The sequence below is a fragment of the Melanotaenia boesemani genome, chromosome 3 (genome assembly GCF_017639745.1).
Source record: "Melanotaenia boesemani isolate fMelBoe1 chromosome 3, fMelBoe1.pri, whole genome shotgun sequence".
NCBI classification, from domain to species: domain Eukaryota; kingdom Metazoa; phylum Chordata; class Actinopteri; order Atheriniformes; family Melanotaeniidae; genus Melanotaenia; species Melanotaenia boesemani.
In genome coordinates, this window is record NC_055684.1 from 34282692 (window position 1) to 34299071 (window position 16380).

Genomic DNA, 16380 nt, shown 5'->3' on the forward strand with positions numbered 1-16380 from the left:
ATGTGTATCAAAGTTCAACTTTTTAGAGCCCAAAATATGACCGTTTACAGGTTCATGACTGTGTGTGTGTGTGTGTGTGTGTGTGTATATATATATATATATATATGTATATATTCACACACATATGCATTCCTACAGCATCTCATCTTCTGACTGACTGCGCCTCTCTAAAGTTCTCCATGCTCTGATTGGTCCTCAGACTGGTCGGTGGGGTCTGTTTTTTCATGGTGTTTCAAACTAAACACCAAGCAGGTAACGTTTATACATGTTTCATGGTGATATGATTAATTAAAGGAACAGAAGCTTGGGCTACAAACACACACTCCAATTTAACTTGAGTGTTTTTCTGTGGAGTTTGAATAACTTCACTAAATCTGGACTTTTCTGATCTTTTACAGAACAAAAGCTACATAAAAGACTGAAGAGAAGGAAAAAATGATAAAGTGACTCTTAAAGTAATTATTCCAGTTGTCTCAGATATCTGTCATCATAATCCCACGTAGTGTAAGTCAGTCTGTGTGAATGTCTCATCTGATGAGATACGACACATATCTAATTGATTGTTTTGCATTATTTGGTGAGTTTCACACCCAACCATTTTCATCCCAGAGCTCTAATCTGCACACTCCTGTAAATATTTGTTGTCATACCAACACGATTGCGATGTGGTCCCAGAGCATTACTGAATTGCTATTACTTAAAATATGTCTGATGTTTATCACAAGACAAATATTTTTTTATCTTTTTACTTCATTGGTAGCTCCTAAAGTGGTTGCTGTAGGTAAAAAAGGTAAAAAATGAGGTTAAAATAGTTTACTGTCAATGTTTGTGTTTATTCGTGTTTCTTAGCAAGAGTTCAGTGACATAAAATGTGGTAGAGAGTTGGAGCATTGGTGGCTTTGGTGTTGAAGAGGGGAACCAATAAAAACCTTCTGGACAGTGGCTCTTGAGGACCAGAGTGTGAGATCCTGGTCTAGGCCCTGCTGAGCTGCCCACCAAACATCGCTATCTTGTGGAGGCACAGACTTCAAAAGATCTATGAAGGTATCTTGATATATCAGCAGAGCCATTAAGCCCTGTAAACTGTGTGATTGGGGGGCTTTTTGGATCAGATATGTTTGTCCAGCAAATGTTTGATTGGATTGATATCAGGAAAATGTAAAAACCACATCAACAAGGCACGTTATCCTAGTGAAATAAGCTACCACCACTTGTCAGAAAAGGTGCATGTGGTCTACAGTAATGTTTAGATATATGTCAGTGTGACATTTAGATGAGTGTAAGGACCCAAGCCTGTTCAGCAGATCCCTGGCCTGGTATCACAGTGCCACTTTTAGCCTGTCTTCCTTCCACAGAGAATCTTGCAGCCATCTCATTCCCACTTATAAATGCACTTGGGCATCCACATGAAGTAATTGAGTTGATGGTAAACATTATTCATCAGAGTATGAAATCTTGGTTCCTTTGCCCTAAGTTCAGCTCATGTGTCCATTGACCTTTTATATCATAGAGGTTTAACTATTTGTGCTGCAGTTGTTTTTCTGTGGGATCCGACCACATGGCTTAGGTCAGGAGTTCACTTTGAGTACGTTTACATGCTGTTGCTCATTCAAGGTTGTCCTTTTTTGCACAACCTCAGTCCCCTCAAAATGCTGGTTTGTTGTGTAAAATGTAAATAAAAACAGAATTCAAAATTCATGAACCTAAACTTTATTTCAAATAGAACATCAACAGCATACCATATGGTGAAGCTGAGACATTTTACCATTTGAATTTGTTGGCAACAATACATCTACAAAAATCTGGAAGAGGGTAATGTTCACTATATTGTTTCAATTTCTCTTCCCTTTATGAGAATTGCATGGGGAACTCTGTTCGCAGAGTGAAGTATTCCTGAAGCCGTGCAGTTATTTACAGTTCAGAATCATGTCTGTTTTTAATGCAGTGGCATTAAAAAGGGCATGAAATCAGATCCTCAAAAATCATGAGCATATTGTTGTAACCTTTGGCCTTGTCCTGTGCCCACAGAGATTCCTCCTAATTCTCTGCATCTTTTTATGATATCACACACTGCAGATGGTGAGATCTTGAAGTCTTCTAAATTTTAAATTGAAGAACATTTTTCTAAAACTGTTCCACAATTTTTAGGTTTGTTGCAGATTGATGAATCATCTTTACATCTGAAATGCTCTTTGAAATTACCTGTTGCCAAATAACCTAATTAATTGTCAAATATGTTTGATTTTTTATTTGTGCCAACTATTTTTCCAATCTTTGCCCATGTTCTAATGTCACTGAGATGTGCTGCTGCCTTCAAATTATAAATGAGCTGATATTATTTTTCATAACAACAGTCTGATAAGTTCTGTTACACTTAAAACATGACACCAATGATAAAAGCAGAAAATATTGTGTCAAAACCTACTATTTGTTTTATTTAAGCAACTTCATTTATGTTGTAATTTACTTATCAATTTGTAAAATTTAAATAGAAGATCATTATTTTACTTTAGTGGTAAAAATATAAAACACAACAACGACTTAATTGTATTCATTAAAAATTCAAAGAACTTGTAAATAAACAATCATAGTAAAATTAGTTTGTGCATAGTTCAATATGTTAGTGTGTAAACGCTCAACTTTAATCAATCTCCTTATGCTGTGAAGCCCTCTATCGGTTGGGTGAGGTACTGCAACGGGAGGACACCTCCTCCCTCCTCCTCCTCCTCCCTCCAGGAGCCGGAGCTGCATTCCTCTCCCCTCCACTCCATTCACACGCAGGGAGCCGTCGGAGAGAGAGCACCGCCACTGCGTGACCAGCGTGGAAATGTGCCCAAGTTTTGGAATTTAAAACCACGGCGGGGATATCCACCCTAAGGATCACTTGAATCTGTAAGTACAGTGAAAACTCTCGCGCGAGGCTCCTCTCCCGTAAAAGGAGCAGGTTTTGGTGGAATTATTAGGGTTATTTTTCCCTCCTCGTTCATTGGTCCGTGTGGTGAGTTTTTGCCGTTGTATTCCCTTCCACGACACGGCTCCTTGGCTTTCGGATACCGGCTTGTCTAAGAGTTTGAAGAGCTTGGCCGTCCGGCCAAAGCTAGCAGTGAATAATTCGTGAAGAGGACGTGTAAAAAAAACGCAAACATCCACTTATTTAAGTGTGGGCTGGTGTGTGGAGGCTTGTTTGTGGAGCGCTGTGTTGACTGTGCGCCCCGGTGTGACCACCAGTCGGATTGATCCTCTTAAAAAGCTGTTAAACAGCGGATATATGAGGGCAGCGCGCGAGACTTTAGCAAGCTAACTTAATTAATATAATAAGAACATTTTCTGTTAATTATCATGCGCTAAACACCTGGTGCTAAAAACTAAAATGGTTGTTATGTATATTACTGCTGTTTTGATGCACTCTGAGTTAATGCTTTTTTATTGTACGTGGGCTGCAGAAAAATTGGGACTTTTTTCTAAGTTGTAAACAAAAAAATAAACCTCCGGAATCGGCGTTTTGATGGCACGGACAAGCTAGCTGTCTCATCTGGCTCGAGGTGCGTATAGCTGTTGCGTTGCCAGAGGAGGAATGCCATCACCACCATACATAATTACAGGTATTCAAGGGTCTGACACTCAACTGTCGCCTGGATAAATAGCCCGGGGCGGTGTGGGGGAGGCTTCTGGACTGCTTGTTTCTTCAGTTTATTTAGTCACATTTGAATGTATCCTGCTCAGTCCTCCTTTAAAAGGACCTGAGGGAGGAGTTGGGTTAGATTTCTGCAGAGGGGGTTACGCGGTGCTCGCTCAAAATCGATTTCCCTATTAGCTTTGAAATAATTATAAATTGTGCTGTGATGTGAAAAGAGCGTTAAGCAGCTAACGAATGAGAGGCAATTTGTAAGCTTTGTTATTCGACAGCAATTGAATTCCCCCTTTGAGCAGGGATGGAGTGGTGAGGACTGTCCGTGGGTGTGTTGAGTGCGCATTGGTTGTCAGCTATTGAAAATGCTCTCATTGCTCTATCGGATTCTCCTCAGTTCTATTTTTTAATCAAATCCTGGTTAACTAAATTAGTCTACCCACCCCGACCCCGCATGCACCATGAATTCATTTGGAGTCCATTTTAAGCATGTATTCATGAATCATATTAGATGAGCCAAGGCTCAGACATAATTTTAACCTTCTTTGGGGAGGGAGAGATAGGAGGAAAAGTAGGGCCTGTGTGGAGTCTATAAAAATCTCTGCAGTTGTCCTTAAATATTGATGTAGTAGTCTTGCAGTTTATCAGTTAATATTAAAGAGTGGAAGCGATGTTTCAGCATTGTGGCATCACCGGATCACGTCTGGAAGACATGGGTGTTATATGATTAATTAGATTTTTAGTTTGCATCGCAGTATACAAGCTGCAGCCTCTTGTTGACAGTTAAATGAAATTGCTTTCAAATGTAAATAATGTGGGATCTGAAGCATGATGTGTTTGTTTAAGAGGTGGTGCCCAACTGCAAGGATAGTGACATTTTTACCAACCACATAACAAGTGTAGCAACTTGCTTTGTCACAACAGACTTTTGGACTGACAACATGGAGAGGCAGTGATGTTAGCAACAATAATGATGACTCTCTTTGTGCAGTTACTTGAATATTCACTTTTTTCAGTTTAACTGGAGCAAGTGCTAAAATGAAAACACGTTTAATATTGTTTTCATGTAGGAACCGTGTGGTAATTATCAGCTAGTAATAGGATCATAATGATATGTGCACATGTTGAGGCATGTCCAAGCAACTACACTCCTCTGACTTGAAACTGATGGTATTCAACAACCAATTCAAGTGTGTCTCAAACAATCTGAGACATAGACAAGACAGACATCTGTTAAATTATTGCTCCTATGTGGTTAAAAAAAATTCCCACTATACAGCAGATTTTTAGAAAAAAAATGTTTTGTTTTGCAGAACTGTCACCTTGTATGGTATATTACATAAAAGCCAACAACCCAGCCAGAAAATTACAAGCAATTTGCCTCAATCATCCCTAATTATGATACAGATCTGCCCCCACAATGGACCGGTGGTGTCATGCATTTCCAGAGTCTGCACTGTCCGGTCTGCTTGCTGCTGTAAAGGGTAAATCAGTGATGTCCAAACTTTGGAATTTGAGCTGACATGTGCACTTTGCACCCCTCTGGCCCTGCCTTTGTGTGGCTGTCCCCACGTCGCATTCCTCCAGACCTTTGTGTTGGCAGCATATTTAAGGTCTTATTAGACTGTGTTTGGATGACAAAGCAGAGGGGCTGTATTGAAGTGAGAACTTAATTCCACATGGCACACTTAAGAACTGGTTATAAATATTTTATGTACAGATGAGGGATTTTAGAAAAGGGGATTAAAAATTAGGATTTAGCTTTAATTGTCATATGACTTCCTTTGCCTCAGTGGAAAAACTACCTCCCTGATCAAGGAAATTTATTTGAGAAAATATTTCTGGTGCATAACACTATTTTGTGTTGTGTTCCATGAATTACATGTAACAGACCAGTATATGGACTCTGTTCACATTCATGGTCTATAGTGTCTGTGTTTATTCAGCTCATTTTCCAGTGTTTCTTACCGTTTGACATTTCCAACCAGTGTGACAACCTCATTTTTAGGCATTTCCTCTTCTCGTCTTCTCTCGCCCTAACTCTCTCCACTCCTCTGCCACTCTTCCTGCCTCTAGACTCATGCTGCCAATCAATCTCTTTTTCCTCCTTCACACTCCCTTCCCTTCCTTACTGTCACAAGCCCAAGTAACTCTCTCAGTCGCTCCCATTTTTCCATCCTTCACCCTATTCTCCATTCCTTTCCTACACCATCAAGGTACATGGTGCTTCTCATCCTCTCTGGAGATGAAGCCATGTGCATGTAAGGCCTACCTCCATCTTCCTCTTATTTTCCCTCCAGACTTCTGGGCTGCCTTTTCAGTTTACATCCCGTTCTCCATTATGTTTCTGCTGAAGTGATTGGTCTTCATAGTTTGCCGTTGCGTATCCATTGCTGCTCCTTGGCTTAATGCTTGTAATAGAATAATTTATCACCGTGAAAGAGGATCCCTTCTCAAACCAAAACAGTGGTTGTGTCAGAGACAGTTGGTATACCATAGTCTTAGCTCTTTCCTCTGTGTGTGTGAGAGCTCTCTTGGCTCACTGGTGCTGTAATACAATATCTGTTTTCATATCGTAGCTGGTGGAGATGGGTTGTTTTTATTACATAAGTTTTCATTTGTGTCAGTCATCCTAAAGAGGTTAGCTGGAGTGGCATGTTGCTGATGCAGTCTTAGGTGTATGTCACTTTCACTGTTTATGTCTAGCTCTTACACTTTTTTATGCCTACATCTGAATTTCCTTTCTTTTGAACTTTTCTGCCTTCCTTAGTTTTGACACATCCTCTTCTGCTTTTCCATAGTGTCACCTCACCATCTCTCTCAGAGCCTTTCCCCATCCTGTTTCTCTCTGAGTATTTCACTTGGCCTCTCTCTGGGGTTTGTGTGGTGCCCTGAGGCGAGGAGCCACACAGCAGCAGCAATATTAAAACGTACTAAAGAGGGACCAGCAGCAGGGCCCTATTTGAAGACCCTGTTCCACACATGCATCCTCCCCCCTCCACCCCCCATCTCTCATGGTACTAACGCCTATCCAGCCGACAAGCCTTAATATAAAATAAACTCACTTGCCAATACCTGGCGGGCCTGTCTTGACTGACTGCTCAAATTGGAATGACCTCCATTTGGCCCAAATAAGACGCTGGGATTGGGAGTCAGTGGGTGGTGTTGAACTGCAAAGTGCTGGTGCATTACCAATCATTTCAACAGATGAATTTGCAGGTGAGCCAGCAGCATAAACCCTCATCACTGCCAATCAGGGGCAAATTTAAAGGCAGACAGATTTATCTACAGGCTTCATCACTTTTTTTTTTGTAAAAAAGGAAGATGCGTTCAGGGTTGACAGCTTTGTTTTGGTCTCTGGAAACTGCCTGAATTGGAGAGCTTGCAAGATGTGAACACCAGTGTGGAGAATCTGACATGAAAGCTCAGTCTGTGTTGTTTGATGCCTTGACCTCTCCTTTTTTTCCCTTGTTGCATTCCGTACTTCAGTTGTATCCAGATTGATTTGACCAGAGCAGTGGCAGAGAAGAAATGTCTGCAGCCAGGAAATGGCTTTTCTCTTTCTTTGAGGAAAGCGGCCTTAGTTTCTCTGTCTCTGTCGTGCTCATCCAAGTGAACTGTCTGTTATGTATAATTAATTTTCTCCTCTCCCAGTTTATTTTTATCGCCCACTTTTAACAGTTTTCTTCAAAGGACCCCTCCCCCTCTTCCGTCCTCCTTAGTGCCTGCTGAAAGTGACAGCTGCTCGGGTACGGGAGATGCTTTTTGAAGCAGGCACTAAAAAGGCCACTCACGCAAGACGACTTGGAATAGAAAAATCTCTGCCAGTGTGACAGTATCAAAAACATGCCTGCTAATCTGGCTGCAAATTGAAAATAAGTTTTACTGTAGTCTGCGCTGCCTGTTGGGGAACAGAATTACACGCTTTTGTTGCTGATAGGTTTGGTTTAAATGTAAAGCAAATTAACAAGACTGACTGGAATGGGGTGCATGAAAATTTTCTTGTCTGCATTTTGCTGATTGTAGTTTTTTATTGAGTAGAGCAACACATTAAAATATATTTTCTCCTAAAGCCAAATCGACAATCTCTCATTTAATTTGTGGAATGGGCTCTCATCTATACCAAAGAAACATAGTCATTGGTTGGGTCTGACCGTCAGCCTGTCACTGCTTGGACTGAGTTACAGTCATCCTCAAGGTTCTGTTGGAAGGTCTGGTTCCTCTTCTGACCCACTGGCCTTGTGTAGAAATCCCACCGCAGCTTGATCTAGTGGGCACAACCTCAGCATCTGTGGTTTCCTCCCTGGCATGCTAATACTCTTGTCAGCATTCTGTCCATCTCTCTTCAGACACTGACTCAGACAGGCAGCCTGGGTCCTCGATTTGTGTGGACATGAAAAATGCCCTCTCTTGTTGAGTTTGCACTTGTGAAGAAGAGCCTGACTCTGCTATCGATCAGGAAGTCACAGTTCCTTCCTGTAACAGAAGACAACACCTTTACTGGTCATCTGCATTGTTGACTAATATTATTGCTAAGGTGTGCATCTGACAGGATGCTTAGTACTAACGTTTTTTTTTCCATGTTTCTTTATGTACAATTTTATTCCTTTTTTTAATATATTTTTTGGAGTCAGTCTTCCAAAATCACATGTAAGGTCAATTTATGCTCTATACTAAAGACTGATATTGGGCCTTTTGTCTATCTTTTGCATCCTTTACATGTGTAATTAGGTTTGTTTTTGGGGCCCGGCACAGCAAACAGAGCAGTACCAGTGGAAACTGTGGGGGTAGTGTTGAGCTGTATAGCTGCCGTATGACTAGCGAAAGGAACAAAGAAAAAGAAGTTGCAATGTATTAATGACTGCACAGACCATCGCCATCTGTTGCGCTGCCTCCTTTTATGTCTTTTTCTGAGAATGTACGTTATCATGATCTCTTCCATCGTCACCATGTTTGATGTCTGAAACTGATATCAGAACTTGGAGGTGAACTCTAACGCTGCCGTGCTCTTTGGTGGATGTATTGTCTAAGAACCATGCCAACTAAAAGTACACATTAGAAGAATGAGGGCAGTGACGTTTTAAACGGAGGTACTGATTTACGCAAGTAAGGGGAGCCTTAATGACTTATTGTAATACATCACTTCTATTCACGTTACTTAAAATTCATTGATTAATAACATACTTTAGTTACAGTTCTTTATTTTTTAAATTAAGAAATTAAAGCTGGTTTGTGCAAAATTCAATGCAAGTCCTTTTTCAAAAGTTCTAAGAAATGTTTTGTTATGTCAAATATCCAGCTGTTGTCTTTTTAATCTGCTGATGACATACCAAAATGAAAATTATTCTCTTGATGCCAGTGCTAAAGTATTACAGTGCCATATTTCATTTCTTCATCTTAGAAAAAAATATTGACATGTAATTGGGACGTTTTTCTTCACTTTTGCAGAGACCAACTTGTTTTAGCGCAGTAGATGAATTACATGGCTGAAGGGACGGTGTCTGGACCGGACTGTCAGTAATACTGGCAGAAATTGTGTGTTCCTGATGCTGAGATAGTCTAAGTTTGGATGAGGGAGCCTACTGGTTGTTTACTGTGCTCACTAGAGTCTGTCTGCATCTTCAGGCATGTTTGGCTTGTTAATGAGAACCACTGTGTGAGAGATGAGGCAGCGTGCTGTGGGTGTGTGCCTGTGCATGTATTTGCATTGAGATAAGCAGTGCATAGTCCATGTGCGTTCCTTGATGTGCATACCGGGTTTCTGCAAGTGTGGTGGCTTCTCGAGAAAGTGTGTAACACTTTCCACTGTGGTAGATGAATGAAGGAAGAGCTTGCATAAGCACATAAGCATTATTGTAGTGATAAATGTTAATGGTGCCACTACTCTTAATTGCTCACCTCTTTTCCATCCTTTTCAGTCTCAATGTCTCCCACTTCTTCATTCTTTTCTTATATCCATCTCCTACTCTTGCATAAACACACACTCTCCTGATGTGTTTACCAAAGGGAATCTTTAATAATTTAGATGGTTTGTACTCCCTAGCCCTGTAAATAAGACTAATAGAATGCAGGTTTCTGAAGAGAGCCACTTGCTCAGGGAAAGCATGGCTCTGGGCTAACCCATAAATCAGCTAACTGCCTGTCTGGCCCCTCAACTATGGCTGTGTTGTGGACTACAAAGCAGTAACCTCCACGTTAGCGGAAGGAAGGACGATTTACTCCAAAGAGGTCAGCAGTCTGGTGGCATTACCCCTGAGGCAGTGATAGGCATTTGGAAATTATGTGCAAACCCTTGTGAAGCACTCTTTCTGTAGTAATTTAGTTTTGTTTAGGCACGTGTCTGTGTGACAAACATGGATACCACTGCTCATAAACCATACACACAGATGTCAAAACCTGCATCTCTGTTTACCAGGTGGAGATAAGTGCCCATTTGTTGATTTTGTTTACCACTCATATATTCCCCATAGTGGTGACACTCAGATGTATTTAGGGTTTCTGGCTAGTTGGGTATGCATATTTTAATTTTTTATTTATTTGTTGGTAGGCCTTCACAGAAAAAAAAACATTTTGTTTTTCAGAGTAACGGGATAGTCAGTCAGGCTCCTTAAATTCCCTTTGCAATCCTACTTCAGCTCCAAAAATAAGGGTTGACTAAGAAAAGCTTCCTGACTTCTAACCTCCCTGCATTTACCTCTCAGTAGCCACTTTTCTTATTAACAGCTTGAAAGCATTATTAATTTGAACCAATAGCCCAGATGAAAATGGCATCTATATGTAACTGATGTCCTATAGAACCTCAGAAACATTATTTTGCAGGGGACAAGAACAAAAACGCAAACCTGAGAAAGAGACCTACACCTCTAATCACAGATATATATCCTTGTTTAAATCCCTGCATCTGTTGCCCTGGGCTTAAGGTGATGTTGAATCGAAATGTGTTCTGAAACTCCCCTCCAAACTGCGCTGAAGCAGCGTGGAGTATCCTACACCTCCTCCCTCTCCTACTTCTTTCTCTTTCAGCAGCCTCTATGTCAGCTATCTTTTGTGTTCTTTTCAAAGGGTTAAAGAGGGAGAAGTGATGAGTGGCTCACTGACTCCGGCCTCCATTGTATGTTGGCATTGTGCCACTGCATAGCATGTCAACCATAGACATATGTACAAGAGGCTTTTCTCTTTTCACAGGGACTACAGTTACCCAGTAATGCTACCCTAATGTGCTGCAAAGCAATGCAAATATTGCTAACACAGACACTTTCAGCCTGATGCAAACTGGCATGATTCAAACAGGTTTCAAACGTTTTTTTTTTTTTGCATATCATTGCTTTACTTTTTGCCAGCACCTTATCTGTAGTTGTGCAACATTTAAAAACAGACAAAAGTTTTGTGATGCTCCAAAAAGATGACATTTTCTGCTTCCACTGCCTCAGTGGAAACATGTGCTCAAGGACCATAAAACCTTGTTTCCCTCCATCTCCTCCTTTACATGGCTTGTTAAAAAAAAAAAAAAAAAACTTCATGGCATGTTGTACAGAACATAGTGGTTGCTTAGGCTGATTCTTTTAGCAGCTCTGCAATACCTCCACACAGCAACAGAAGAAATCCTAGGGGTTCTTTTAAGTTGTCTATCCCTCCCTAACCCCCTACAGAGAAAAGGCAAGCAGAGAAGGGGGGCTCTGGGAATAAGTGCTTCAGGCCAGACAATGGCCGACTGCCGGTAAGGGGGTGGGGTGCAGGTTGTAGCCAGAAATAGAAGAAGCGCAGCAGGAGGGGGGAGGTGGCCTCCAAAAAATGGAAGGAGGAATGGGACGGCAGAGGTCAGAGGTTAGACTGATCCCTACTTTAAGGTGTAGTGGGGCCATGCAGGTTTTATTGCAAGGGCTCTCTTGTTGCTTTTTGCCCAGCCTGGGGTAATCCTCTGCTGCTGCATCACAGGGGAGGGGCATATAGGTGGGTGTGAGTGTGAGCTATGCGTTGCTGTCTCATGATGACTGAGTTGTGCTCACTGACCTCTGACCCTGGCCTCTTCTCTCCCTGCCAGGAGCTGTCACAAAGGTCAGCAACATACCAGCTCCCACGTGAAGAGAGGCCGGGTAGTGAAGAGTGCCTCTGCTGCAGCACGTCTTTGTAGGGCAGATAAAGCAGGCAGCAAACATAAAGGAATGCATCAGTGATACCATTCAGCATTCCAAATGAAATTGGGTGTGTAACTTGTGACTAGTGTGCTGATGCGTGTGAGCCGGGAGGAGCTGTGTCCTTTCTCTCTCTTTTTCTCTTTGGGCCGCCCTCGCTCCATACCTCGCCATGATCCATGGGTTCCTTGGTTTCCATTGCATGTGAAGGAATGTGGCTGTTCTGGTTGATCGACTCTGTGCTTCATTTGGCTCTTGAGATCAGTGTGATATGACCCCTGATGTCCTTGGCCTCTGACACATGACAGATAGTAATGCCACTTGAATCAAAACAAAATGTACAATGAAAGGGGATCTAAAACAATTAATTGTGAATACAACAGACATAAAAAAGCCACGTTTTGTCCATAGCCATATTGACATTTCTTGTCATTACAACATGGGCAGATTAGAAAACATAGCACTCACTGTTGTTAGATCATTCAGGAGGCACACCTCATCCCGTCCACGGCAGTCACTGCTGCAGTCAAACTTGGCTACGACACAGACACTTTCAAAAGTAGCTCATCTCCCTGCCTGCTTGTAGCTGTATCAACATAAAAAGCCTTGGGTGTTTAAATTTGTGCAAGGGCGGGACAGGAGGAATCTGAACAAAACGATGCCAGAAACAGCTAAAGGAAAAGAGTAAGTCAGCCAAGGAGTGAGGGAGGGAACTTGGCAGCACTAGCTAACTCCGAACAGCAACTAAAGCAACTCATACCAAAGAATAATAGATCATTTTGCAGGTAAAAGAGGAGAGAGTGACAGAGGGATGACAAAAACTGAGGAAAGCTGATTCAAAGTTTAATTATGGTCAGAACACAGCCTTGGAACAGCTGCTGTTGCTTGCGCCACCCTGCAATACCAGCTTTACAGCTTTTTTTATTTGAAAGCCAAACAGATGTTATGAGGGGGAGGCGGCTTTATCGGACGAGAGGTTTGGTTTCAGGGAAGAGGAGGAAATTAAGCTCTTCTATTCTTACGTTGGTGATTTCAGCAAATCGTTGTTGATCTTTGCTGGTCACAGCAATAGAAGTACTGAGTGTGATATGTTATCGGCTACTCACCATCCCTGTACAACAGACTCATTGTTTAGGCGTCCCTCATCTTAGCTGAAGTGCTCCTGAGCAAGTAACTAGCTGCCTGTACAAATCAAAGGAAACATAATACAGTGAAATGTCACATTGTGCTCACTCACTCATCGCTCTGACTGGAAATTAAAGTACTTTGTAATACAGAGATTAATTGTGCTGCTTTGCATAGGGCTGTTCAATAAACCAAATTTATTGAATCTGAAGGCACACCTACTAAATAAAATTTATTGATGTTAACATTTTTATACATGACAGATTAAGAACTGCGTCAACGTATTGCACTGCCACAACATAAAACCTCTGGACAGTTATTAGAAATGAGCCAACAGTTTTGTTTTTAGACATTTTGATAGGATACCCCAGGCTGGGCAGAAAAAACATAATGTTTTAGTAGTACATTTCTAAACTAGGTTGGCTCTAGCTCGTCGTTTTGATATGGAAGTTTGTGCTGTTGTTGACGTCTGCGGTCAGGCTTCAGCTATGCTAGCTATGCTTGCTGTAGCTGTGTGTTATGCTTTCAGGTGCTGTTCACACCAGCCTGCACTCTGTGGAGTTTCAGTCACTCCCTCTGATCCAAGTGTCTGTCATCAGTGTGGAGAGATTTCATTCAGTGTGGCTGGATATCCACTGCTGTCTGTGTGACTGTCCACACCCTCCTCTCTCCCTTTTTTTCTCTCTAGCTCTCCTATGGAGGACGTGATGAAAATGGCTGTTTAATCATGCAGAGAGGTCAACCAATCAAAGGGCACAGGCCGAGTGATTTACAGGCCTATTCAGAGCACAGTTGGTGAGAGAGAGAAAGGGTGATGAGGAGAAAGAGGAGTTGTTTGCTTTATGGCAGAGATCACCTCTTATCTGATTCCTCTGGTGTTATTTCACAAATAATTTTTCTTGATTAATGTGTAGATGTGTGGAGAGGCAGAAGATGGCTAGGTAAAGAGATGAGATAACCTTGTATAAGATACGTAAACACTCAAAACAGCAGTGTAGACCCCCAAAATGTTCCTCTCCCTTAAAACATTGGTAGGCCACTGACTGTAACCGCCAAGCTCTCTACCACATGTCAGCAATCAAGGCTGTTCACACCTGAATATCAATGGGTGAAAATGGCAGATGGCTGAGAGGAGCAGGAGAAGTAAAGATAGACTGAAAAAGTGATTGTGTCTCGTTTTAACTCCTTTCACTTTATGCACCTGCAAAGATTTAATTTTTGATTACTGAATTAGTTAGCTTGTTGTAACATTTACTCTTAACACATGCACATTATCTCACTGTTGTACACGCAAGATCTTAGTTTATTCTTACATTAATGGGAAATAACTTAATGAAATTTGCGCACTTATGATTATTTATCAATATCATCAGTGTTGTTAGGACAATGGTTTTATACTAGATGGGTTTTTGCAGATAAAAGGGAACAGTCTAGACTAATGTGTGGTCACTTTATAAAAAGTGTTGACAGTGTTGTTTTTGTGGGATTGTCAAGACAAGTGGAATTAATGACTCTGAATACACGAGGTTGGTCCCATTGTTTGCAACAGTTGGACAGTGGAAAAGATTTTACTGGTTGTGCTGCAGTAACCTGCCTTCACCTTTTAATACAAACGTTAACTAGTCCCAAACGTGCTGACATCTCTGTTTTTAATCAGAATAATTATCTGGGAAATGGGTAAAATACAACAGAGAGCAATGATCTGTTATTTTATCCCTTTCTTACCATCATTTTAGCATTCCTCCACATCTAAGTCATACTTTACTGATGACTTCTGTAACTGTGCTATGAAAGTGCTAGTAAGTTTTATTTGTTTAAAATTCAATATATAATGTACTCATACACACATTTATACACAATTAAAAAGTTTTTACAGAGGCTAAACCAGATGTTCAGTTCAAAGGTTACAGTTGAGAATGGAGTTTTACACAGATGTTGATTGCTGTCTGGGTTTTGAATTTAGGACCTTTTTTGATGATCAACTTCACTGAGACACCTGTAACCCTGAGATTTTCAAACCGTTTCTGAGTGGGATAAATAATTGAAAGCATTGCACGTCACTCTTATCCTGTGTTTTCTGACTGTTTTGCTCAAGTTTTTCCTCTTTTTCCTTCCCTGTTACTTTACAAATCGACCCCAAAAAGCAAAGCATTCAATAACTGGTCAGTAGCCTCACAATAGTTTTGGAGTGGGAGTAATTATCCTGCAGTGTTAATATTTGGCTGCTTCCATACAGAATTATAACCCCACTGAGTAAATTTTTGTTTTGGATTAATTATGCGTGCCTTGACACATCATGAGTCTGATACTGATGTGGGAGTTTTCAAACCAATTTCATTTATTGCTGTAAGGCAATAAAAGAAAGTTATAAAGACCATAACTTTTTCTGTATAAGGCAAACACTGCCAGTTGTGTGGAGGAAATGTAAATAAACAGTAGGATAGCACCCACTTGAGCACCAGTTGCTTGGTTCCTATCAAATGAAATTCCAAAATAGGGCTGCACAATAAATCGTAAATCGCGATCTTGATTCACACACATGATCTTACTTCTACACACAGCGATTCTAAAGCATTTTACAGCACGAGCTGCATCACAAAAAAATGCTCCTAATTTCCTCCTGGATTTTTCTGAGCACCCCTAAATGCAGCACTGCCGTTGCCTCCTCCCTCAACCAATGGCAAAGAGCCACTACAACATGTGATTCAGCGAAGGAAGCCCGCCTGCAGTCGAGTGTTTGGAAAGAAAAGTAAGAGTGAAAGAGGAGGAAAGTCTGCGGTAAGGAGGTTTAAATGCATAGTGAGTCACCCGAACCTAACTTGTACCCAAAAAATGTTTTACCTTCGGCAGCGGGGTGGAAGTATTTTGGATTTAAGCCAGATGATGACAAACATCATTGTGAGTTGCATAGTAAAGTGTGTTTTGCCCTGGAACCGCTCTGCAAGGCAACTCCACAAATCTGCACAATCACATCACAAGGTACAGCATGATGAAGCCGTACAAAGCTAGAAACAAAGACATATATATATATATATATATATATATATATCATGCAGCCCTATTACAAAGAATCAAAGCACGAAAATCATCAGACACAAAAAGCTGTGTGTCTGCATGACCAGACAAATCATTTTACTTCTTAATCAAAACACTTGCTGGTTCCGTTTTCTGTCCATTGACCAACCACTGTTAAGACTCATCAGATCATGATTTATGATTTAGATCAGTCTCTTTTGTTGAATCCACAAAGGTCAAAGAAGATGAAGAAAGCTGTTCTTAAAAATCTTCATGCTTCGACATTCAGTTGCTTGTCCTCATTGTGTCCCTGCTGTTTCTGATACAGCCCATGAGTTAGTAGTTATGGAGTGCCACTCCAAAAGATAGCTGGCCTCTTCCTCTCTCTCTTCCTCTTTTTCTCCCTCCCTCCCCATCTCCCTGACCTTGCGTCGGCGTGTGCTGATGAGCGCTGAGTGGATACACTCATGAGTGGTTTGT

At 41.2% G+C, this 16380-nt stretch overlaps 1 protein-coding gene across 6 annotated transcripts in view; it reads left to right on the top strand.

The window, feature by feature from the left end:
* The first annotated feature begins 2767 nt into the window (after window positions 1–2767).
* LOC121636690 (plexin-A1-like) overlaps window positions 2768–16380 on the top strand; it is a 190814-nt gene continuing 177201 nt past the window's right edge. For all 6 annotated transcript variants that reach the window (XM_041980425.1, XM_041980427.1, XM_041980426.1 and 3 more), the window contains exon 1: window positions 2768–2892. The gene's annotated coding sequence lies outside the window, so the exon portion shown is untranslated. The remainder of the gene's footprint in view (window positions 2893–16380) is intronic.